General features: G+C 50.8%; 1 protein-coding gene across 2 annotated transcripts in view; it reads left to right on the top strand.

Annotated features, from left to right (window-relative positions):
• Nucleotides 1-24,945, top strand: part of DLGAP2 (DLG associated protein 2) — a 484,295-nt gene that overhangs the window by 81,909 nt on the left and 377,441 nt on the right. The gene's annotated exons all lie outside the window — the stretch shown is intronic.

Genomic DNA, 24,945 nt, shown 5'->3' with positions numbered 1-24,945 from the left:
CTCTTTAATCCCCCTCTTCACAGATTTGAGAATCTGAGAGGCACAACCCTCAGCCTTCAGGCCCAAGGATGGAGCCCAGCTCCACTGTCCCCGTCCCCGTCCACGTCCCTGTCCCGTCTCCCACCCCCCCTTCTATGCAGTTCTGTGTCAGATGCTGCTCAGATTACTCAGATGGTATCGGCATGTTTCCTGGGACCTGACTGCTACATACCGATATCGTGAAGTTGTTAATAAAAAACTCTAATGTAGCTGTGACACTGAGCTGAGCATCATCGTAGGTGATGTTTCTAGGAAAGTGAAGACATCATATTTCAATTTAGAGCAGCGGTTCTTCACTCGGGGTGCATCGACCCCTCAGGGGCTAGCAGATAAGAATTCACCTGTGAACTTGGACAGGAAAAGCGGTCTTTGTTTTCAGTACTTCTGACTGGAGTTTGGCATTTCCTTTTGTTATCAGTGTAGGTACACACAGAAGCGACAGCGCCGTGGCCTGTCACCAGTAGAGACAGTGGGCATTTTCACGTCACGTGAGTGTTATTGTGTTATCTGTGAGGGACATTTAAGCTCATCAGTGCTTTGGCGTTGGTGTCAGTATTATACCTGCACTCGCTCATTTAAGGAAATGCGTTGATAAACTTCCTGTGTGATAATATCACCGGTAAGAATACTTGATTACTGTATTTCGGTGTAACTGCTGTGTGTATGTTTTATCATGGACATTTGCAAGCGTCGTCTGAGATGTGGGCCGAGGGCTCCCAGGACTGGTCAGCTCAGTGCCCTTGGGCGATGGCCTGTGGCGTTCCCCCGCCCACCCTGACTGTTCGGATAGACTGCGGACGGTGTGCAGACGTGTGCCTGTTCCCGGCAGCAATGGATAGGACATGAGGACTTTGTGTTCATAGGGTCAATGAGCACCCACCGCACCCCAGCGCCCTGCCAGGAGCGGCCCTGTGGTGTAGTGTCAGAGCGCCTGGCTTGTGGACTGGGGGACGGGCAGGGCCGGTGGCTGGACACTGCTCCTCAGTCTTCACTCACAGCTAGAGGTGCGCTGATGACCCCGCCGCCGCTCTCACGGCGGGCACTGTTCTTGGGAGGGCCCCACGGCCCGCTCAGGGTCACTCAGCTTGCACTGGAGGAGCCGGGAAGGTGAGCAGGCGGCCTGTGCTGCTCAGGACTGTGTGGAGCTCGGCAGTCCTGACCAGCACACGTGCACCTGCCGCCCCAGCCATGGGGTTTCTCTTTGGAGTAAAACTGGCATGCGGTGCCTCTCACCGTGTGCATCCTGTTCTGGGAACCTATACACGTGAACTGACCTCAGCCATGGCAGTGTCCAGATTTGACCTGGTGGGATAAGCAAAGTGCTTTCTTCCCACCCGACTCTGTCCTGTGAACACATTCCTCAGGAGTGAACAGGAGTTGTTGGTGGGACCTGGTTTTGTCCTCATCCCTTTGTCTCGGCCCTGCATGTGACAAAGTCACCAGCACCTCCTGCCAGATACCTCAGATTGGCTCTGCTCACCAACTCTCCAGCCTTCTGGCAGGAAAAACGACAAACGGCAAATCTAGTTAAACCGTCATGATACTTTCCTCCGTCTCGTATCTGTTTATCAGCCATAAATTTTAATGCACTGTCGTCTTCTATTGAAGATCTGTGGGTCATTGTTGTCTTTTCCTGCCAGCTTAATCGATTATCTGCCTATGATGAATAAGCGAATCAGAACCCTTCCGCCTTTCAGGATCTGCGTACATTACAGGTGGAGATTGTGTTCTCAGCCGACAGGCCTGCCCTGATCGCGTTACCTGCTGCCAGCTGGGCTTCTTTGCCATGTCAGCTATTTCGTCGCGGATGAATATCCACCGAAACCCAGCTGGCTTTGTGTGCCCGTGTGGGTGTCCCTGGGGAACCCAAATGCTGCAGGTTTCTTGTGAGGGACACGACGTCCTTAGTGTAGTAGGTCCACTGCTGTCTTTAAATGGCTCCATTTCACTTCGTGCTCTTTCTCTCAGGAGCCCTGGTCGATTCAGCCACTCCCACCCCGCGTTTGTGAAATCCGCCGCGTGTTTGCTGTGTGCCTGACCTGGGGAGAGACCCCGGGTGTTCAGGCTGAGATGAGACACGGTTTAAAAATCTTTGGGGAGACGGGCGCAGTGATGGCACGCCAAACAATTACAGAAAAGCGCTCTGATGAAGATGTTCAGTGCTCAGAGCTTCCCAGTAGCAGGGTGCTGAAGCTTGAGGGTAACGCTACGTTCAGCTGTGTGACGGGGTCCCCAGGATCACCGTGGGGTGGCCTCCCTGGAGGACTCCGGGACCCAGTGCAGAGTCGCACTCCCAGCGGGAGGACACGGTGCGTGGCTCGCGTTCCACACGCCGTCACACGGCTTTCTCCCCCACGCGGAGTGTGGCACGCTGGCTCTCCGCTGAGCTTGGTGTTCCCACAGGGACGAGCCTGCGTGGCCTCTGCCCGGCTTGCCTTTCACATGTGTTTTGGTTTTGGGGCTGCTGGACAAAGTGCCTCACGCTGTGGCCTTCCGCAGCAGGCATCGACGTCGCACAGTCTGGGGGCTGGGGCTGCGAGTGGGGCTCAGGGCTGTGGGAGGACCGTGTCCTTTGCCTGTGGGTGGCCGCCTGCTCTCCTTCTCGTCATGTCTTACTCCCCTGTGCATGTCTGTCGCTGGGGCTCACCCTGAAGGACCTCGTTCTAACTCGATGACCTCTGTAAAGACCCGTCTCCAAATCAGATCGCACTCTGAGGCATTAGGGGCAGGACTGCCCCACGTGGGGCCCAGTTCAGCCCGTGACACTGCGTTCTGAGCATTCGCTGTGGACGCCCTGCTCTGATGGACTTGAGTGCCCTGCCAGCCGGGCTGTGTGCGCTGGGCAGTTCCCGCTCCCAGCACCTAACACTGGGGCTGCAGGCCAGCGTGGACTCTGGACACGGCTTGTTGAGCGAACGACTGACCGGAGGCCGTGAGCCGCGAGGTGGAAGGAGGAAGAGGGTGTTGGCGAATTAAGGAAGCCACGAAAAGAGATCTCGGGAAGCCAGGGGCCGCACGTGCCTTATAGACACGTCAGAGGGGGGCCAGGAGCAGTGTCTGTCACGCGGGAGCCAGAGAGGTCGCGGGAGGGCCCAGGCGCCTGAGAACAAAGCCAGTTTCATCTGTTTGGGGGTGGGGTGGGAACGGTGGGAGCGGAGTTGTTGAGACATACAAGACAGGCTGAGGATGCATCCCAGGTATGGGAGGCCGGTTTTTGAAAATCAGTTTTCAACATTTGAACGTCAGTTGATGTCATCCATCACAGCGGCAGGCCAAAGAAGAAAGATGTCATCTCATCACCTCACTAGTTGCGGAGAAAGCGTTTGCCGAAACCCAACATCTGATCTTGATAAGGACGCTGAGCTCCTGGCTGCAAGTGGCTCATCACAGCCGGTCAGAGGGCGCGGCCACGGCTGGACTCGGCTGTGTCACGGACACGCGTGAGGAAGATGGGCTTCCGCAGGCTTCTCGAAGCGTGTCTAATACTCAGGGCTTTAAAAAAATTTTTTTTTTTATAACAGCTGTTAGAGTTAATGGTGATAAAAAATAGATTAAAGTTGTTGGCCAACACAATTTCTTTACATGCAAAGTTTGGTTTTTGTTTCCCAATTAAAGAAACAAACCAAGAAGGATACATAAATCTTGATTTTTGGTATGTATAATGGCGTCAGGACGTTGTCATTGTTCTGTAGTACCACTAACCACATTTCAAGTGCAACCTTTGTTATGTAAAATTTCAAATCCACTGGTTAGAAATTAGTGTGGAGTTCTGGGATGACGTCCCAGGTTTTGCAGAAACATCGCGTTAATGACCAGTAACTCTGCCGATGTTGTCAAATGGCCAGTGGACGGTCTGTGTGCTGTGGCTCAGAAATAAAGACAGCCCTGAGCCCTGACACTTCTCCAAGATTCTGCATCTCTCGGTCATCATGGCTTTGCTGCCCTGGCGGGACGGGCGTCACTGATCGCGGTCGTACTAGCTTCGTAACGGGGCAAGGCCTGTCGCAGCCTGGATGCCGTCGCAGTTCTTGGGGGGCCGCCTGCTGTCTGCTGCCCTGTGCCCAGCACAGCGACCGAATAAGGCGAGTGAGCGTTCTTGCTTCTCTGTTTAGGCCTTACCCATCGTCCTGTTTATACTGTTTCCTCTTTCTTTGCAAAAACATGAACATGATGAATATCCGTTTACTCATCTGTTCATTCATTCCACAAACATTACTTTGTCATGCGTGTGTCCCAGGGTGGTGATGGGTTCCCAGCAGGCACGTCTCTGTTTAAAGACCCAGTTGGTGAGACAAAGGGTGAGTAAACAAATAATGATGTGATAGTCCACAAAAAAGCAACCTATGAAGAAAGTATAAAACAGCAGAAGTAGAGAGTGATAGGGTGTCATCGTGGATGAGAAGGCCTCTCTCTGGAGGTGACGCCGACTGTACAGATGAGCCTGGGGCCGTCTGTGGTGGGTGACCAGTCCCGACGCACAGGGGCTGAGGAGCATCGTGTGTGGCGGGGCCAGTGGCACGGGGCTTCCCGGCCACAGGGGCGACGTTGGGTCCTGTTCTGATGGGCTGCTGCCGGGGGCTTTGGGTGGACGGGGGCCGCGGTCTGACTCACACCTGGCCAGTCAGAGACTGGTCAAAGACTTGGGGAGGGGCGATGGTTCCGAGCAGTGACGGGGGCGGGAGACGGTTCCATTTGGGATGCACACTGAACGTGGCTCACAGGATTTCCTGACGGTCAGCCGGGTGTGGGTGTGAGAGGAAGAGTGAGATCGGGGTGACTGTGGGGCCTTGGCCTGAGAACTGGGTAACTGATGTGCCACCGGTGGGATTACCTTAAGTTTTCAGCCCCCGTGTCACTTGCCATTTCTCCTCCGATGGTCCCACAGCAGAGTCGAGGTTCGGGTGAACAACCCGCCCCGCCCCACCCCCGTGCACATGCTGTGTCCTCCGCAGGCCACGCCTGCGTGCCGCCTTCGTGCCCAGCAGCCTCCTCTCTAAGGTCCACCTAAAAACTCGAACACTGTCCCTGCTTCTTAGCTCGCCTCCTTCTCCCGATGGGACACCCGGTGGACCTGGCCCTGCTGGAGCGTTTGTGTGAATCACTTACGTCCCTCTCTGGACACTTGTCTCAGGTCCTTGAGGGCCAGGTGCTCACGGGGCCTCACAGGCAATACATGCCCACTGCTGACCAGCTTGGACGACCACCGGCTGAGAAGCTGTTGAGTATCGCATTAGGATGCGATTCCTCAAGGGGTCTCTCCGCAGCTCCGTTGCCCTACCCCCACTCTGGAAGTTACTGAGCTGTCACATGGTTGTATGATTGTCACAGTGTTTGGTCACAGTGACTATCTGTGCGTCCAGTAACAAGCAGTCCGGTGGCTCTGTCCAAGTTTGGTAGGTCCGAGGACCTGCTCAAGGACACGCGTGACTCTCTGGGTTGTAGGGCAGAGAATCTTCAACTCAGTTCATTTTTTTATTTTAATTTGGGGAGTTGGGGGAGGGGAACAGTGTTGGGGAGTTGGGGGAGGGGAACCACCCAAATTGTTGTTCCTCAATCTTCATTGTGGAGGGCGCCAGTTGCCATCTGGCTGCCCGTTGGCAGCTCGTGGCCTCTAAGCTCAAGGTGCCAAGTTCAATCTTAGTTGCGGGCGGGCGTAGCCACCATCCCATGCGGGAGTCGAACCAGCAGCCTTGTTGTTAAGAGTGCGTGCTCTATTCACTGAGCCATCCGGGCAGCAGCTCAGCTCAAGGTGCCAACTTCAGTCTTAGTTGCGGGTGGACGTAGCTCACCATTGAACAAGCAATCTTGTTGTTACACCAGCTGAGCCACCCTGCCACCTGTTAGCAGCTTAGTGGCAGCTCAGCGGCAGCTCACCTTGGGCGCAGCGTCACTGGCCCATGTGGGGATTGAACCAGTGGCCCCGTTGCTCAGACTCGAGCTCTTAAGCCGACTCTTAACCAACTGAGCCACTCAGCCAGCCCCAGTTCATTTTTAATTTGGTGTAAAATGTGGTGTGCCTGCATTGTCATTGTCAGAGGATTTCTGTTACTTCACAGTCTCATTCAGCAGCTGCTGTTGTGACTGTAACTTTTGGTGCCTGGAGGCTGTGGGGTAGAGTCTCAATGTATTGTTTGTTTCTTTGTAAATCCTTAATTACTGGTGAGACTGCACATGTCTTTCTAAGATTTATTGATCTTTATGTCTCTTTTTCTGTTAATTGCCTCTTTGTATCATTGGCTCATATTTCTATTAGGTTGTTTGTTTTTCTCATTAATTTATAGACATTCTTTATGTATTTGAGATACTAATCCTTTGTCGGCTATGACTACTTTCGTGACTTATTACAGCATCTTCTGCCACGTTTGAACTCGTTAATTTTAATTAAACTTTTAAATCTACTTTAAACTTTTAAATCTACTTTGTTATTTAATTTTGCTTTAGGATGTGATGAAGCGTGCTGATTCTTCTAAGGCTTTAAAGTTTACATTTTACTTTAACTAGAATTGTTTTTTTGGGTATTGGGTGAGATAGAGGTCTAATTTTTTAATATGTATAATCTATTTTTCCAATTCTGTCAAGTTCGCAGTCTGAAATATATAACTGTTACAAGTTTCCACATGACCATGGGTCTCTTCCAGGGCACTCTGTTTTGTTTCCTTGGTGTATTTATTAAATCTTAGGCCATAATTCACTTTATTAACTATTATGCCTTTAAAACAAAATACTTGGTAGAGTAAGTCTCCCTGTCTTGTTCTTTTAAAAATTATTTTAATTATTCTAAGCCTTTTACTTTATTACAGGAAAACTGCTTGTCATGTTTTCCAAAATACTACTGAGATTTTGATTCAAATTAATTTGAATTCATAGATTAATAAATGGAGAACTGATATCGTTACAATATTCAGTCTTCTGTATTACAGGCACAGTACATGTCTCCGTATACTCAAGGGTTCTTTTGTGTTCTAAACACTGTTTGTTATTTTAGCCACTTAGATTTTAGACCCTTGGTACCTAGAAGAGCATCTTATAGTTTTAGTTCCTGTTTGAATGGGATTAAAAACAGTCCCCTGGGGCTGGCTGAGTGGCTCAGTTGGTTAAGAGCTCGCTCAAGAGTTTGAGCTCTGAGCAACAGCAGTTTGATTCCCAGCCCGAGATGAGCAGCCGCTGAGCTGACAACCGGTGGCAGGATGGCTCAGCTTAAAAAATAAATAAATAAATAAAATAAAATAAAAACAGTCCCCTACCTGTTCTGGTTGGCTCTGCTCTGTGTGTGCACGTGAGAGGTCTTTTAGGTCTTTTTTTTTTTTTCATGTGGGAGTTGAACCGGCAGCCTTGTTGTTAAGAGCTAATGCTGTATCCACTGAGCCATCTGGGAGGCAGCTCAGCTCAAGGTACCGAGTTCAGTCCCAGCTGTGGGCGTAGCCACCATCAAACAGGCAGTCTTGTCATTAGGAGCACGTGCTCTCACCAGCTGAGCCATCCTGCCACCTGTTGGCAGCTCAGCTCGGGCTCAGCTTGGGCGCAGCTCACTGGCCCATGTGGGAATCGAACCAGTGACACTGCTGCTCAGAGCTTGTGCTCCTAAGCCAACTCTTAGCCAGCTGAGCCATGTGGCCGTCCCGTGACTGAGGTCTTATTCCTGGTTCAGTGCCAGGCTTGGCGGCTGTCTCAGTGTGTGGATGGACTCTCTCGAATCATCTTTATGGCCTGTTGTATTATCTGCAAAATAGATTTTATCTTGTTTCCATATTTTTGTATTAACTTTAATCTATTTGTTGCTGTCCAGAGGTTTCCTTATTTTTGGCTAGTACTAGACAGGTGAGGTGAGGAAACTGGCCATCTGCGCCGATTGGTGCACACGTGGACCAGCGTTTCCATAGTGTCACCACTGACCTGCCCTGGAGGCAACACTGGTGACCAAAGTCATGTTTCAGCTCAAAATTAATTTATAGAGGAACCAAAAAGGGAAGGAAAAATTGAGTGCTGGTACTTAATTCATTGCTGATACTCATACTCTTATGGTTTTGAACTTAAACACATCTTCATTCACACTTGCAATAAAATTTCTAAATACTTGTGTAAGAATTTTGAAGCCTTAGCGCTAAATCTGCTTTGGACATTTTTAAAAAAGAATATATATATTTCTTGTGTCTGTAGCTTCTAGCTTAGCTCTTGTTGAATGAAAGAATAAAGGAATAAGTAAGTTCAAAGGTAGTTGATAAGCTTTTATTCTAAGCAGGAATTTTACAAACCTGGTGCCTTATAATAGTGAAATCGAATACAGAATTTCAACATGCTGGGGAATTATTCAGAAAATTACAAGCATGTCTTGGAGAGTTTTAAGCACGACAGCTGTTTTCTGACAGTGCTGACACAGCAAGCCTGACACTGGCTCAGACAGAGCGGCATTTGCTCACTGGTGTGTCATCATGTCACTGGGGCAGGAGGACGCTCCCGCCTTCCCAGTGGACATGCGTTTGCGGTGGATGCTTTGCTGTTTCTGCCAAGAAATTATTCTCTGCTGATCACTCACATGCCATTTATTCCTCCGTGAAACTGTGTGGCTCAGTGTAAACATATACGTGCACGTTGTCTTCTTTGAGTTGAATCGTTAGGAATTATTGCAAAAGCCAGTGTAAATCCTCATCGCACTGGCTGTTCAGCTTAGCAGGCTTTTGGAAGAAATGCCGACGACCTCTGTATCAACGTTTTCGAAACAGCTTTCTGTCATTCTTCTGGAATATATGTAGAAACAATCCTGTCACGGTTTCATGGACTTAACGTGGTTGTGGCTTTTCCAGTATGTCCAAATATAATTGGATTTGAAATAAATTACAACCGCTTTTTGAGAACTGCTGGCCCTGCAGAAATGCGGGGTGAGCGCTGCTGAGGGCAGGAGCGTTCAGAAGTTAACGAGCTCATTTCCTCGAGTCGGAGCGAATACTGGGGGGTGGAAGGCTTGTGTTACAGGCAGGGGAACATCCTGGATCGAATCTAGAGGAAGACATGAGCCCAAGGCTGAGTTGTCACCTCTTACCACCTTTGGACCACGGCAGGGAGCACTGTGCCGTGGCTGGTGGGCCCCTTTCTCAGGGTCCTGCAGAGGGCACTGGACATCAGGAGTAGGACTCGAGTTCCCCCTGGGAGTAGCTGTTGGCCCCGTGAAGTTCACTTAGCTCTGCTGCCGCCTTGTTTCTTCTCTGAGAGATGAGTGACTTAGAACAGGCCACGTCTGCACTTGCTTCCGAGTCCACGTGTTTTGAGTGAAACATGGAAGTGATTTAATTTGAAGCCTCAGGTTTTGAAATGGTCATTTTCCGAGTTCCCAGAAATCTGGTGCTGACACACACACAGATAAGACCCTGGTCTCGACATTATTTTGTATTTTATTGATTAGTATTGTATAATTGATCAAACATGGGGGAAATTAAAGTGCTTCTCCATTGTCACAGAGACTATGGGTCATTTAAGTAGTGTGCCTGTCCTTTCAGATGCGTAGATTTCAGGGATGTGCCCAAGTCTTGCTGCTGTAGCCTGTTTGTGGTGAGTTGTTTATGCATGCACCGTTTCGTCTGAACTTGGTGCATTTCGCTCCCGCGTGTCTCGGGATGGTTGCGTGGCCAGCATGACTCATTGAGTAGGAAGGTGTTGGGACTGGCGTGGATGTCAGGGTGTGAGCTCACCCTCCGTCCCACCACCGCGACCAGGGTCATCCAAGGACGCATTAGTGTGTGGCCTGGTTTTCCCTCTGGCTCGAGTGGCCCAGGCCTAAATGAAGCCCCTGTCACTGACTGGCTGGTTGATTATCACAGCAGAAATGATGAGGTGCCCCCTATTAAAGATGTGATGGCCTGAGGCTCACTGTGAAGAATAATGTCTTGGTTCTCATTTCAGTGCAGACAGAAACAGCATCTCATTTTGTGTCGGTTTCCGGCTGGGGTCCGTGTCCGGATACCTTTTGGCCAGAAGCATGTGAGGGCTGATGTAGTGGATGTGGGGGAAGCTTTGGTCCTTTGTCAGGATGCTCTGATAGGACATTGTAACTTACTGTCAGTTGATTAATAGATGTCCCCTCACTGGGAATTAGGAGCTGTATACAGCATGCGGGACTGAAGGTGGCAGTGAAACAGTGTACCTTTCGGCGTTTACTGCTTCACAGTCATAACGCGGGGAGTGCTAGCTGTGTTTGGAGCTCATGGCATTTTGACACACGGCCAGGACCTGCGCCAACATGGGTGGTTTATTTTTTTTAAGGGACCGTTTAAAATATTGGGTGTTGGAAAAGTCATGACGTATTTTGTCTGTTTTTCAAAGGTCACTTATTTATATAAAGAACAAAGATCAGTCAGTGATATTTTGCCCGTTTTGTTTGATAACCTTTTGCCGTCTTTCAGTGAGCTTCATAATTCCTCATTCATAGAATGACCTGTCTTTATTTGTGAAAAACTGAACAAGGTGCTGATTTACAGCCTCATCTGAATTGAACGTTATACCACGCAAGGAGTTTTGAAGAGAGTGAAACAACAGGAAGTCTGACGGCACAAGGTCAGGCGAGTATGGTGGGTGTGGCAACACATCCCATCCAAGCTCCAATCATTTTTGACGGGTGATCAGACTTGTGTGTGGTCTCGTGATATTGTCATAGAACACAACTCCTTTACAATTAACGAGCTCTGGACGTTTCTGGATGATTGATTCGTTCAAACTGTCCAATTGCCGACAGTACACATTCGAATTGATTGTTTGGTTCCTTGGTAGGAGCTCGTAAAACATGACACCTTTAAAATCCCACCACACTGAAAGCATAACCTTCCTCTGATGACTGTCAGCTTTTGATGTTGTTTGAGGCAGATCATCACGTCAGGACCAAGACTGTTTGCTCACCACATTGTTGTAAACAATCCACTTCTCATCACCAGTTATCAGTCGCTTCAAAAAAGGATCGTTTTCCTCACGTTTAATGAGCATATCGCAGATGTTTATACTCGCCGTCAAATGAACTTCTTTGTGTTCATGCGGAACCCAAATATCAAGCTTGCTTATGCATCCCAGCTTCTTCAGGTGGTCGTGAACGCTTGAATGATGGGTGTTCAATGTTTCTGCAATCTCTCGTGTCATGTAATGTGGGTTTGACTCAATCAATGCCTTTATTTTGTCGTCATCAACCTCAGTGGGCCTTCCTGATCGAGGAGCATTGTTGAGATCAAAATCACCAGCATGGAATTTTGTGAACCATCGTTGGCACTGACGTTCTTGTAGAGCATTGTCACCATAACTTTATGCAACTTTTCACAAGCTTGACGTGCGTTCTTCCCTTCATGGAAGTAAAACAGTAAAATGTGGTGAAAATGCACAATTTGGTCTTCTATCTTCAACTCGTAAAATCTCCAAAACTCAACCAAATCGCTCAATTTTGTTTTAGAGTGAAGTTAGAACTGTCAGCTGTCAAATGACATAGCAATAACGTAGATGCGAATGACTCTAGTACTTCCAAAAATGAACTAGCGCCATCTGTTGCAAACATGAGTCATGACTTTTCTGACGACCCAATAGTAAGGCATTTTAAAATAAAAATTAATATTTACATTTGTCAGTGTCCTTATCACTTAGGATAAGACAAGTTACATACCTGCTGCTTTTAACATATTTTTTTCTCTTTGAAATTTAAGTTGTACGTGTTCTCAGACATAGGAAAATCGGAACATGGATTTGGAATGTCAAGTACAAACTCGTTGGTGACCTGAGTTTGTTCAAGGATGGCGGGTTTCCAGTGCTCAGCTGATGGGTGGGCGAGGCCCCTCCACCTGTCGCCTCGCGCATACGCCGTGGGCCACGTGGCTGCTGAGGGGCTGGCCCTGCGCTCTGTCGACTCAGGGCCTCATCTGCCTCTGGCTCCATTGGCATGTGGATGGAAGCCTCCCGCAGTGGCCCCCTGCTGCCCCCTGGAGCCCTGTTCCGACGACGCAGGGAGACTTCTTACCACTTCTCAAAGCTGAGCTCATGCTGCAAGCCTGAGGCTTCATACTAGCTTCTGGCTGTTGAGATTGGTTTTAACTTTGTACTTTAGACTTTCTGGGACCTGCTTTGATTTGTCCTTTTCCCTCTGTTGATCTGACTTTAGTGTGCCTCAGGTGGCATCCAGTGCGGACGCCACCGTGGGAGTGCCACCTGGATAGCTGTCCACCCGACTCCTCACCCTCTGCGTTCCAGATGGCCCCTCGCCAGCACACGCTGTTCTGTGGCATTTTCTTGTGGGATAGACAAAGTGGATAGCTAGGACTGCGGTAACAGCCTGCTTGCCCGCACGGTGTTCTTTCCTTTCTGTAAAGCCTGCTGCTCGCCCACTTAGCCATGTCCTGTGAGGCGCGTCCCTAGTGGGGACAGGCTGTGCCGGGCGTTTCTGTGTCCGCAGCTGGTCTGCCTGTGTCGTGCTCCTTGTACTCGTATGTTCTATCTTGGGACAGGTGCAGGCCGTGCGATAGAACGGGGCAGCTGCCTAATTAGTTCCCGTAAAATAAAAACGTTCGTTTTATTTCTGACGCTCCTGTTTAATCTACATGGGTTAAGGAATCTTTAGTAGGGCACAGTCTTCTAATCTACTTACTCTCTTGGGGTTCTTAATTTTTAGGGAAATATATGCTGTTAGGACAGGATTGGGGTAGGTAGTGTTTATTGAATGGCTTTCTTTTGGTTGAGGACACTGGTGGGACAAAATCCACCTGGTCTGCAGCATTCCTCAGCATTTTTAGCGTGTGGCAGGCAGCCCGTCTTCAAATACACCAGCAAGTAGAAACCCAGTGCCCGGTAGGCCTGTCATTCCAGCCTGTTCTAAGGGCTTTTCGGTTTTGTACCCAAATCTCCTACTGGGTCCTCCTCCCTGGCGGGGCCAGTTCCGCCCTCCTGCGTCGCACACCGACTCCATTTTCTGTCCTGTCGTTAACTCACCGGAGACATCTGTGGGCGCCGACTGTGTGCCAGGTGCTCGGGGTGGATGTCGGCTGTGGGGAGCTCACAGCCTCGGGACCTGGAGGTTTGAGGGCAGGGTCTCCGTCCGACCTGCTGTTCTGGTTCAGCGATTCAGCTTATAATTCTGGCCACATGGGCTTGGTGCCCGTCCCTTCACCTTCTGCTAAACCCACATCACAGGACAAGGTCACATGGCGCCGGAAAACCGACTTTTACCAACGCCCGTGTGGCCAGCCAGCTGGGACTTGTGCCTGCACCTGTCATAGGCTCACACGTCACCCGGGGGCTTCTGTCTCCCAGACGCTGTTACCGCTGCGCATCAGACTCGTGAGTGCCATTCATTTCCAGAACCCACCGTCTCCTCCCTTCTGTGAACCGACCTGGACCCACTGTCCATAAGTCCTGTGGATCTTTTCCTGTCCCGCGGGCCTTTGGGGAGAGCCTGCTCAGAGCTGGTTTCCTCCTGTCGCTTCAGCGCCCTGGGAAGGATTTGCTGGGTCTGCAGCAGAGTCATCTTGGTAGTGTCCCCGGGCCCCACGCGGGCTGCCTGCCTCCCTCTCCCACGGGACGGCCGCCCTCCCCTCCAGAGAGGACGGATGCAAAGTGGGGGTCGGGGCTTCCTGCTGTCTGTCCCTGTGACCGTGAACTGTCGCACCCTATAAGGCCACTCCTACCCTGTTTACCTGCTGTCGGCTCAGCGAAAGCGGCCACTGAATGCAGACTCAAAGGCAGAATGCACACATTACGTTTTATCGCTGTCTGTCAGGGCTGGGATTGTTCCCGGCAAGACAGACCCTTCCCTGTGTCCCTCCCAGATGCAGCCAGCTTCTCTGTACGCTTTTCTGTTGGAATGTGTTGCGTTCAGGGATGTTTAGTTACCTGAACTTCATGCCCTGATAGTTTTGTGAGCAAACGCAGACCCGGAAGCCGTGACTTTCCTAGTTAGGTGGGAGGAGGGACAAGGCATGAGGCCCAGTGCTTGTGACACGTGCTGGGTCCTCAGCGTAGTGTCACTTCACTGCGATGCCCCAGCTGCTGGAGAGCGCGGGGCGGTGGTGAATACATGTTAGGCCATGCGGGTCTTACGTTCTGTGCTCTAACCGGGCCTGGTGACGGTAACTTTTACTCAGAGACACAAATCTCTGCAGAATTTTAGATTTGGGCCTTAGTGACTGAATAAATCACGCTGATATCGGCCGTATTTTTGTAGTGTTATTTCATGTGAGAAATTATTTAACCTTGTCGTCTATATTTTAGGTTGGGACAGCTGTCTCAGATTTTGCACTTTGTAATCCCTGTTTATATAGGTTTTTTTTTAATGGGGAAATGAAACTTTGAATAATTCTGTTTTGAATACAATTCTAGGATATGAATGCAGCAATGTTGAAATAAGCTGTATATTTTGTACCCACTCAGGCATTTGTCATGGACGTATTCACTCATCTTGTTTGTGACACCCATACCAATTTCATACTCACTTTGAAAAAGTTTATTAGCATCTGAGAAGATAGTTCAACATTTCAAATATTATGTTTAAGAAGTCGCATGAGCTCCATCAACCATGCATCCATTGCTTCAAATGTAAATACTTACAAATTATTTAAAGGCATCCGTTTTCAAAATGGTCTTATGTTTTATTTTTAGATAATTAAAAACGTCTTCACATGTTTTCTATATTATTTATAGTTAAGGAGTATGATTAACTTTAAGGATACAATGAGAAAAGGGTCTATAAGAGAAAATTGTTTTTATTTACTCTTAAGACTTATTTTTTTGTCTTAAATGATCACTTGTTATTGCGTAACTGTGTGGTGCTTACTCTCCAGGTACTGACTAGTTTCGTCTCATGGGGACGGTTACTTGTCCCCACTCACAGTGACAGTTCTGCTCTCATGTATCATTTCACTGTCCACGTGGGAATGCTTGTACGTGGAGTGCCGTGTATTCCTCTCCTCGTTTTTGACTCAGAAAACCTAGGGACCGAATCCGTAAGACACTTAGGTGTTGAGAAGTGAGCCATCTTAGTAATTTGACGAAACACACCCGACAGTGTGTCACTGGCGAGGCTGGGACGCCTGCACTGTGCCGCAGCTCCTAGATCCACACTACCTGGCAGAGCCTCACATCAGGTCCACGGGGAGAACGGAGATTCGTCACAGCTGTGGGGGACCCAAACATGTGCTGTCGTTGCTGAAGGTGATTTTAGAGAAGAGCCCCAGAAATACTCGGTCACGTCTGCTCTGCCCAGCGCTCGCTGTCCGCCGAGCGCACGGTACTTGGAAGGCAGTGGCGTGTCTGATACATTGTCAGTGCCACCGTCTCATGGCCAGGTGCCATGTCCCTCTTTCAGGTGACGAGTTTATCTGATGCCATCTCAAATCAGAAATTCCTAGAGAGTGGAGATTGAAGTGTCAGGCAGTCTGGAAATGACGTTGAAGTGGATGGTGCCAAGTTTTCTGTCAGCCTGTCTCCTGATATTTTCGGCCCTCCGGTCCTCCATGATGGTGGTGACATATCAGAGTCTGAAGAGGTGAAACTGCCCTCTTAGGACAGCTCTCCTCACCACTCGGTCAGCCAGCTGCCCCTCCCCTGCCCTCTGGCCCCACCTGCCCCCAGCGTCGCCCCTGGCTGCCCTCTAACTCTTGTCCCTGCTCTTCTGCGGCACGTACACGTGCTGCTTTGCATGATGTTGAGCCCATCGGCCATTTCTCCCTCTGTCACCAGCCAGCCACCCGCAAACAGCGCCTGTGTGTTTGGGAGTCAGTGTTGGAACCTCTCTCTGATTCGGTGTTCTTTAATGTCTCTGGAGGAGCCGCGAAGGACGCCCGACGTGGGTGGCCCCCGCCCGCTGCCCACGGGGCCTCCCACAGGACGCCTGCGACCTGGACCCTGCACCCAGCGCTTGCTCAGCACTTCCTGTCTCCAGCTGAGGAAGCACTGCACGTTTTCTGCTTTCGCAAAAGAAAATTCTGTGGGTATTTGTACTGTGAGAGCTTGAATGTACAGTAATTAAAATAGATGTTTCTTAATATTGCTCTGTGGAAAGTGATAGCCAGTCACCATTAATCACCAGAAAGAAAACCATATCTGAAGCACAGGCTTTTTAATTACCCAGACCTCGTGTCTGTCCCCTGGCTGGTGGCTGCCTAAGTTGGACTTAATAAACATAATAAGAAAAAGAAAGGGCCCGTCTGTCTTCATAATGAATATGTGCTCATCATCCTGACTCGTAGCTGCAACACTTAGGGACCAGGGACTGTTCAGAGAGCCCGTGGTGGCTGGAAAGGTTGTTCCCCGAATCTGGGTCACACAATCTGGACACGCGCCATGCAGTGAGGAGTAAGCGGGCCTCGCGTAGTGCCTGGCAGGGGAGGGACCGTGAGGGCCTGCAGGATGGAGTCCCGGGTCCTTCAGAGAGCAGGACTGTCTGCAGATGGGCTGGGAGGGTGGCACGGCTAAGACAAACCGTGACTCGATGTGAAAAGTGAAATTCTTGGTCCTTTTTCATTCTTTGTTACACCCTTGACCCTTTCTATCTACAAAACTGTTGCTTGCTTAAAAGGTTCTACCTTCTGCATCACCCCGACTTTCATCCTCCTCTGGCTTTTTCTTGGCCAGTTCGCCCCAAGTGTGGATAGTTTTCATTTTGTGGTCTGTGTTTCTCTAGTGCCAGGCTCCGGGAGCTGTCATCGTCTTTCACAGCCTGTTTCTGCTTCTGTGACATGACCTGCCCTCCACCAGGGGGTGTCCTCGCACAGCTGCCCCCCACCCCTGAGCCCCACTTCCTCCTTGGTTCCCTCCCGACTCCCCCGCTCCCGGTCCGTCAGTGGTTTCCGCAGGTGCACCCTCATGATACATCTTCCTTTACTGTTTTTCTCTGTTGTCACTGCCTGAGTTCAGGCCTTTAACTGCCCTTTCGGCATGCTGCTTCTCGGTGACAGATTTCCAGAACTATCTGCCGTGTGCTGGCTCGTCCCGGTCTGTGTTCTCACCTTTATATGGCGGGAGGACCGGTCTGGGTTCCGGAGCCTTGTTCCCCACGTGCCGTGCAGACAGGGCTCCGTGGGGTCTGAGCACGCGGTCACCCTGGGCTCGGAGGTCCTGTCACCAGCCGCCCTGCCCCTCGGCTCTGAAATGCGTAATTGCAGCTCACGTTTTCTTTCCTCGAATTCTTCAGAATAGAGAGAAGCTACCAAGCAGCCCCATTTGTTCCCCCTGCAGTGTTCTGTGACGGCAGATTACAGACACACGCGTATGATAATCAAGTAATATTTGTCCCAGGCTGCCACATTTACTGTGTAAACGGTCACTCCTGTCTTCAGATCCCGTCTGATCTCAGGCCCATTCTGGATCCACTGTGTTTTTCTTCCAAGGTGGTCCTGTTGCCTGCCCTAAATTAACTGATTATCTTCTGTACAGTTTTTAATCGAGTTTCCAACACACTAGACACACACAGTCATTGGTGCAGACTTTGGTTCATCTCTGGATTTTTCTCTTCTTCTGTTGCTGTGGCAACGTAACACCTTCTTAGGAATCCCTTTTGTGATATCTGGCAGGGTCACCTCCTCTTTCTTTCCTGACATGTTTGTTTATTCAGATAAACTTTAAAATCATGTTTCAAGTTTCCAGGGAAATGAAGTTTGGAATTTTGACTGGAGTTATTTTGGGTTTACGGATAAAGTTAGGATGAATTGTCACTTTGAGACTATCACAGCAGAGTTTACTCCTCTATTTACTTGAAAATACGTTAAACAATATTCATTTGTGTTTTCTTCACTTATTTTTTGCTATTACATGAGAGTAGTAGGTGTGAGGTGACATCTTACTGCGATGTGCATTTCCCTGATGGTTAGTGATGTTGAGCAATTTTTCATGTTGGCCATTTGCATGTCTTCTTTGGAAAAATATCTAACAGGTTCTTTGCTTATTATTATTATTTTTAAGATTTTATTGGGGGAATTGGGGAACAGGAACAGCCAAGTTGTTGTCCTTCAATCTTAGTTATGGAGGGCGCAGCTAGCTCAGCTCCAAGTCCAGTTGCCATCTGGTCACCCGTCAGCAGCTCGCGGCTGCTCAGCTCCAGGTGCCGTGTTCAATCTTAGTTGTGGGTGACCGTAGCCCACCATCCCATGCGGGAGTTGAACCGGCAACCTTGCTGTTAGGAGCACGCACTCTCACCAGCTGAGCCATCCTGCCACCTGCTGGCAGCTCAGTTCGGGCGCAGCTCACTGGTCCATGTGGGGATCGAACTGACAACCCTGTTGCTCAGAGCTCACGCTCTTAACCAGCTGAGCCACTTGGCCGGCCCCTTTGCTTGTTTTTTAATCAGATTATTTGTTGACGAAAAGGAAACCCTGGTACACTGTTGGTGGGAATGTAAATTGGTACAGCCAATAAGAAGGTTCCTCAAAAAATTAAAAAGAAAACTACCGTATGAGTCAGCAATCCCACTTCTGGGCATACATCCAAAGGAAATGACATCAGTATCTGAAAAGAGATATGTGAGCGCCTGTGTTTATTGCATTAGTCACAATAGCTAAGATATGGAGACAACCTAAGTGTCCCCTGCCCTTTGACAGATGAATGGACAAAGAAAATGTGAGATTATCTATCCATCTGTCTGTCTGTCTATCTATCATCTATCTATCTGTCTACCTACCTACCAATCTGTCTAAAAGAGGGAAGTCATGCCATTTGTGACAACATGGATGGACCTGGCAGACCGTATTCTAAGTGAAATAAACCAGACAAATACCATACGGAATCACTTATATGTGGAAACTAAAAACAAAAAAACAAAGAAAAGCTTTTGTCGTAGAAACAGAATATAGAGTGGTGGTTGCCAGGGGTCAGGCGTTGGGAGAAGTGGGGAAATGTTGATGAAAGGGTAGGAACTTTCAGTTATAAGATGAGTAAGTTCTGGGGATGTGACGAACAGCATGGTGAATAGTTAATAACAACACTGTGTTGTATATTTGAGATTTGCTGAGAGCAGAGTCCAAGCATTGTCAACACACACGCACGCACACGTGCACACATGTGCACACACATGTGCACCTGCACACACCACACCCACGTCCCCCCCGTGCGCACTAGCTAACTCCACGGGTCTGGATGTGCATTCACTTTATTGTGGTCGCCGTTTCACAGTGTATATGTTATCACGTCGTCAGGTTATGCACCACAGACGCAGTACAATTTTATTTGTCAAATAGTCTTCAGTATTGGGGGGCCTGCCAGGGTTCTCACTGACACAGCTGTTTGCCAGACCTGCAGACGGTGCCTGAGGAGTGCGGGGAGCACTCGGGGGTGGGGATGCGAGTGTCCGGCGGTGCCAGCGCCACCGGGCGAGCTTGGCGACGTCTCCAGCCGTGCTCGTCTGCCTCCGGGGGCTCCACGTGGGCTCCGGGTGTCTTTGTCTTGTGAAGGCATCTCCTGCCCCAGGAAAAGCTGCGCCTTTGTTTGCACAAGCTTTCTCCGATCGGGGCCGGTCCTTGGGCACCTCTGGTGTCCCTGTCCGTCTGTCCTGTCTTGTCCTCGGTGCCATTGCTAAGGCGCCAGTGCCTCGTGAACCCGTTATTTATCCCCCACAGCTGTCGTTTTCCTACTTGGCAAAATTCCACGCGTGGCTGAAGTCCCTAACTGATCTTTTCCACTCGACACCCCAAGGAGTAGTGGCTGCTGGGGAAAAGCTGTGTCGGCGCGGATGGAAAACACAGCCCAGACCCCAGCCTCGTTATTACCAACACCTCCTCCTCTCTGTCCTGTCCTCACGCACCCCGATGTCTGCCCTTGGTGGGGTTGTGTCCTCACCGGGTTCCTCCTGCTCCCCGACTTCCTTCTTTACTCACCTCCCCTCGGTGATCAACAAGCTGTTGGTTTCACGTAGAAACCTGTCCTCAGCTTCCTCCCAAGTTGCTCGCGTCCCTGTCCCTTTCTGCTCCTTGGCCGAGCTTGGGCGGCGGGTTGGGTCCTTCCCGGCGTGGTGTTTCCGCCTGCCTGTCTTCCCCGCCCCATGTCTCACTGCTCAGGCGTGTCTTCACTCCTCTGTGTGGGGCATCGACACATCCTCTGCACACGTTCCAGCCCCTCCGATTCTCCCTGCTCAGGCCCCTGGGCGTCCGCTGGGACTCACCCTCCTCAGGATGCTGCTTCTGTTTTTGCGTACGACCCGCCAGGGGCTCCCAGGAGAGCGTCCACGGTCACACACACGGGGCTCGTCCTCAGGGACTGTCGGCCCACATCCACTCTGCAGTGCTGGGGAGACATTGCAGGCGAGGTGCCCTCAGAGCTGCCGTTCGGAGGCGCACGTCTGCGCGTGTCATCGGCAGGTTTCTTCGAAGGCTCTGGGTCCCTGCAGGGTAGAGGGAAGCTGGGCGCAGCTCGGGCCCCCGTGGGCTCTCTGGGACCGCCCATGGCCCTCTGCCTGCCTGCCTGCACTGCCCCTGTCTGTGTATTTCCTCGCAGAGACTGGAGCGCGGTGTTGTCCCGCGTGGCATGCTCCTCTCTGCTGATCTTCCCAAAACACTGCCACTCGTGTGGCTCCGAGGGGACCTCGGGCTGGCCTTCCCCACGTGCCAGGCCTGGCACGCTTCCCTGGGGGCGTTTCTTTCTCTTTCCCGATACCGGGGTCGGTGCTTGGGGGTCAGCAGGTCTGGGCCCCCCTCCGCACTGCACACACTGGGGGACAGGCTCGGGGGGTGTGTGCATCGGCGCCCCGTCCAGCAGGGCCGCCCAGAGCTCAGGGGTGATGGGCCCTCGCGGCTGCTCCCCCAGCGTCACGACGCTCAGTCCATGCCAGGGACACAGTTTAGGGCGCTGCGGTGGTGACGGCTCTGGAAAATTCAAGGTGACCAAGACTTCTACGTGGCGCGAAGAAGTGAAGGAGGGCCCTTTATTTAGGATTAACTTGGACAAATCTCAAGATGTCAGTCGACAGAACGAGGAAGAAAGGTCCCCGGGTCGGGCTGGGCGAAGAATTAAGTGTGTCCCGGGGTCAAGTGCCGGCAGGACGGAGGCCCCCAGTCCTTCCCTGTCATCCCGGCCCCTCTCCTGGGTGCTGGGGCGGCCGGCCACGCTGGGAGACGCATGCGTGAGCGCGCCATCTGTCTCACCCCCGAATGCCACAGCTGTGGGGGCCGTGGAGACTGAGCCCGTTATCTGGGGGGACCTGGGGGCTTGGGGGGTCGGTCGGGGGGCACCTAGTGGGATGTGGAAGGTGGGGGTGTCTAAGGGAAATGGCACGTCGGGTGCTTGAGCAGCAGCCGTGTTATGGGGGGAATTCTAGAACGCATCCTGGCAGGAAAAGTGCCACCATGGCCGTCAGCCTGCGAGTCGGGGGTGGGGGGACCCGAAACGTCCAGAGGTTTTAGGTGAGGCCGGTTGTTCTGAGTCCTCAGCTGCTGGTGGTGGGAGGCACCGTGCTGTCGTGTCACGGTGCAGGGTGTGCGTTTGGAAAAGAGCCATGCAGGCCCCATTCGGGTGGCTGCTGTCAGAAATGGAGTCACAAGTGATGAGTGGACATGGAGAAACGGGGCGGGCGCTGTGGGCGGGAGCGGGAGCCATGCGGCCGCCTCGGACAGAGCGGGAGGGGCCTCCAAACTGAGGCTGTGGCCACCTCGTGGGCCACCTGGAGGCCTGCGGCAGGGCCGGCACAGGGACCCTGCCCAGCGTTCGCAGCGGCTGTTCACAGGGGCGCTGGCGTTAGTGACAAGGAGCTGACTCCTCGATTTGGTTCTGGGTGCTGAGCAGTCTGTGAGACACACACACACACACACACACACACACACACACACACACACCCATTATTTAGCTGGTCTGTGTCTCTGGAGGGCCTGACTCCCAGTTTCCTCTGTTCAGTAGAAAGGAGGAATAACCTGGAGAATTCTTCCTGCCCTCAAACCCCGCCGAGATGACCGATTAAATGAACACGTGCTGTGAGTTACCCAGCTGCACGTGGTCTGGGAACTCGGACCTTCTTACGCTGCAGGTTCATTTAATGAGACTGAGCTGAGCAGAGGGACCCACTGTGCGCCCTCGTCCAGAGGAGAAGTAAGAGACGTGCTCCGTGCGGACGCTGCTGGCCAGGCCAGGCGTGGTCCTGGGCGGGGACATCCTGCCCCGAGCCCGGATGCGGCGGGGCAGCTCCTTCGGACCTCCGCCCTCGCAGGGACCCCGAGCTCCTGACCGAGTCCAGCCGCCCTCTGGTCTGAGTGTCTGTGACTGGTCACCACCTGTTCTTCTGGAAAGTGTGCCAGAGTCCAGCTGTGCGAGGTGCTGTCCAGCCCTGGGACACAGGGTGGGCAAGAAAGGTCTGTCCCTCTGGGGTCTCACTCCAGGGGGACAGACTGCTGCTACTCAGCAGTGCCAGGCCGGCAGCTCTCGTCACTGCTCCGTGGTCATCTTGGAATACCCGTGGTTCCCATGGCAACCAATGAGCCACAGGGAGAGCCCACCTGTGTACATGGCTCCAGCGTGCAGTGCACTTGATGTTGGGCCTTTGTGTGGCCCAGCGGCTGCGGAGGTCAGAGCCTGCCCCCTGGCCCTCCCGGCACACGGCGCACTGCGCTTCCCTGTCACGGTGCGGCCGTGGGACGTGTGCCGTTTCAGCGAAATGTCAGTGGAAGCACCATGTCCCTTGTGGGTGCCTGAAGAGCTAGTCAGGGATCACCCTGCTCTCTGTCCCCTGGGGGCCCCGCCGAGGTGGACACGGAATGAGCCAGAGAGGTTTCTGTGAAACAGCCCGTTTAAACCCACTGTGTGCCAATTTCTGCTATTTTTAAGCTTAGATAAATATTCTGTACAATGAAGTTAAATCATCTCTTTTGTAAGATTGAAAACATCTGCAGCCTCTCTTGAGCATGTTCCATTTGTCATGGGGATAATAATTTTGGACCAAGAGCGTGTGGCCCGTCTGTGGCCCCCGTGCAGAGGGCACAGCAGAGTGTTCAGCTTTTCACTCTAAGAAACGGAACCTTTGGGTCCCCAGGAGACCTGGAAATCTTGACAGTCAGGCTGTTCTGACTGATAAACTGACACAGACATGTCACCATCACCAGAGTCCACAGTTCACATCAGGTCACTCTTGGCGTCGCTCCTTCTGTGGGTTTGGACAGATGTGTAATGACCTGTACCCACCATCACAGTGTCACACGGAGGGGTCTCTCTGCCCTAAACGCCCCCTGTGCTCCCCTGTTCACCCCTCCCGCCAACTCCTGGAAACCTCTGATCTGTCCCTGTCCCCATAGTTGGGCCTTTCCCAGAATGTCACAGAGTTGGGATCACACCGTGTGCAGCCCTCTCAGATGGGCTTCTGTCACTCTGTCACATGCCCTTAAGGTTCTTGCAGCTCCCTTCACGGCTTGGGAGCTCATTTCTTTTTCGTGCTGATAATACTCCAGTATCTGGATGGACCGCAGTTCATTCTGTGTCCCCCGCTGAAGGGCATCTTGGTGGCCCCCCCAGTTCTGGCCGTTAAAATAAAGCTGCTGTAACACTGTGGGCAGGTCTGTGCGTGAACGTCGTTTTCAGCCCCTTTGGGTGAATTACAAGCAGCATGACTGCTGGGTCCTGTGCTTGTGGTGAGAGTGTGGTGAGTTCTGTAAGAAACTGCCCAACTGTCCTCCGGAGTGACTTTTACGTTTCGCGTCCCCACCGGCAGTGGAGCGCCTGTGGCTCCACGTCCTCCCGGCACCTGTTACTGTCAGAGTCTGGATTTTGGCCGTTCTAACACGTGTGCAGGGGTGTGTCGTTTTAGTTTGCATTTTCCCGATGACATATGATGTGGGGCATCTTTTCATGTGCTTATGTCTTCTTTGTTGAAGTGTCAGTTAAGGTTTGGCCCATTTTTAGAAAAACTAGTTACTTTTGTTATTGTTGAGTTTTAAGAGTTCTTTACATATTTTGGATAACAGTCTTTCACAGACACGTCTTTGTAAATGTTTTCTCCCTGTCTGTGGCTTGTCTTCTAGCGTTCTTAACAGTGTCTTTTGTAGAGCACAACTTTTTAATTTTCATGTCCAGGTTATCAGTTATTTCTTTCATTGATCCTATCTTTGGTGTTGTACCTAAAACCTAATTGCCATACTCAAGGTCATCTAGGTTTTCGCCTGTATCACCTTCTAGGACTTTTACTGTATTTTATGTTTTATACTTAGGTCTCTGGTCCATTTTGCATTAATTTTTTTTGTGAGGAGTGTCAGATCTGAGTGGAAGACATTTATTTATTCTGCATGCGGCTGTCGGGTTGTTCTAACGCCGATGACATGACCGTCTTTGCGCCTTTGTCAAAGATGAGTTGGCTCTGCTCATGTATGTGGGTCTGTTTCTGGGCTTTCTGTTCTGATCCTCTGATCTATTGGACGATTCTTTCACCAATACCACACTGTCTTGATTACTGGAGCTTAAATATTAGCATTTGGCTCATCCTTAATTCCTTATTTTGTAGCCCTTCATAAACATTTTATCATTAGGTATCTCTGGATTGGGTCAGATTTGCTTAGATTTTGTTCTAGATCTTAACCTAGTGTTTGCTTTTCTCTGGATTTATGGGACATGCATTTTGAATAAAGAGGTAAAGACTGTGAGTTTACAGATGTGTCCAAAGTATAATGAGAAAGCTATAAAATGTCTAATAGGAGCGCTTGAATTCCAAGTAGGAGTCTTGGTCATTTTAATATTTTAAGTGCATTTTGGTACTTCTTCCTCGTAGCTGTAAAATCATTGTGTAGACGCGCCATACATTATGAGTTAATTTTAATTTCGTGTAATTTATACATGTACATACTATAAAAAGTGATGGAGCTTTAAGAGGCTTAGATGAAGAGCAACGTCGGCCCTTTATGCCCCCGCCAGTCTGGTCCTGCTGCTCAGAGACCCTTGTCCCCCCCAGACCCTCATCCTCCTCGGCTTCCCCATGTGGTGAGTGGTGGGCAGGCAGCC

The sequence above is a fragment of the Hipposideros armiger genome, unplaced genomic scaffold (assembly GCF_001890085.2).
Source record: "Hipposideros armiger isolate ML-2016 unplaced genomic scaffold, ASM189008v1 scaffold_538, whole genome shotgun sequence".
Classification (NCBI taxonomy): Eukaryota; Metazoa; Chordata; class Mammalia; order Chiroptera; family Hipposideridae; genus Hipposideros; species Hipposideros armiger.
The sequence above is the reverse complement of the archived record's forward strand: the minus strand, read 5'-3'. Positions and strand labels throughout refer to the sequence as shown.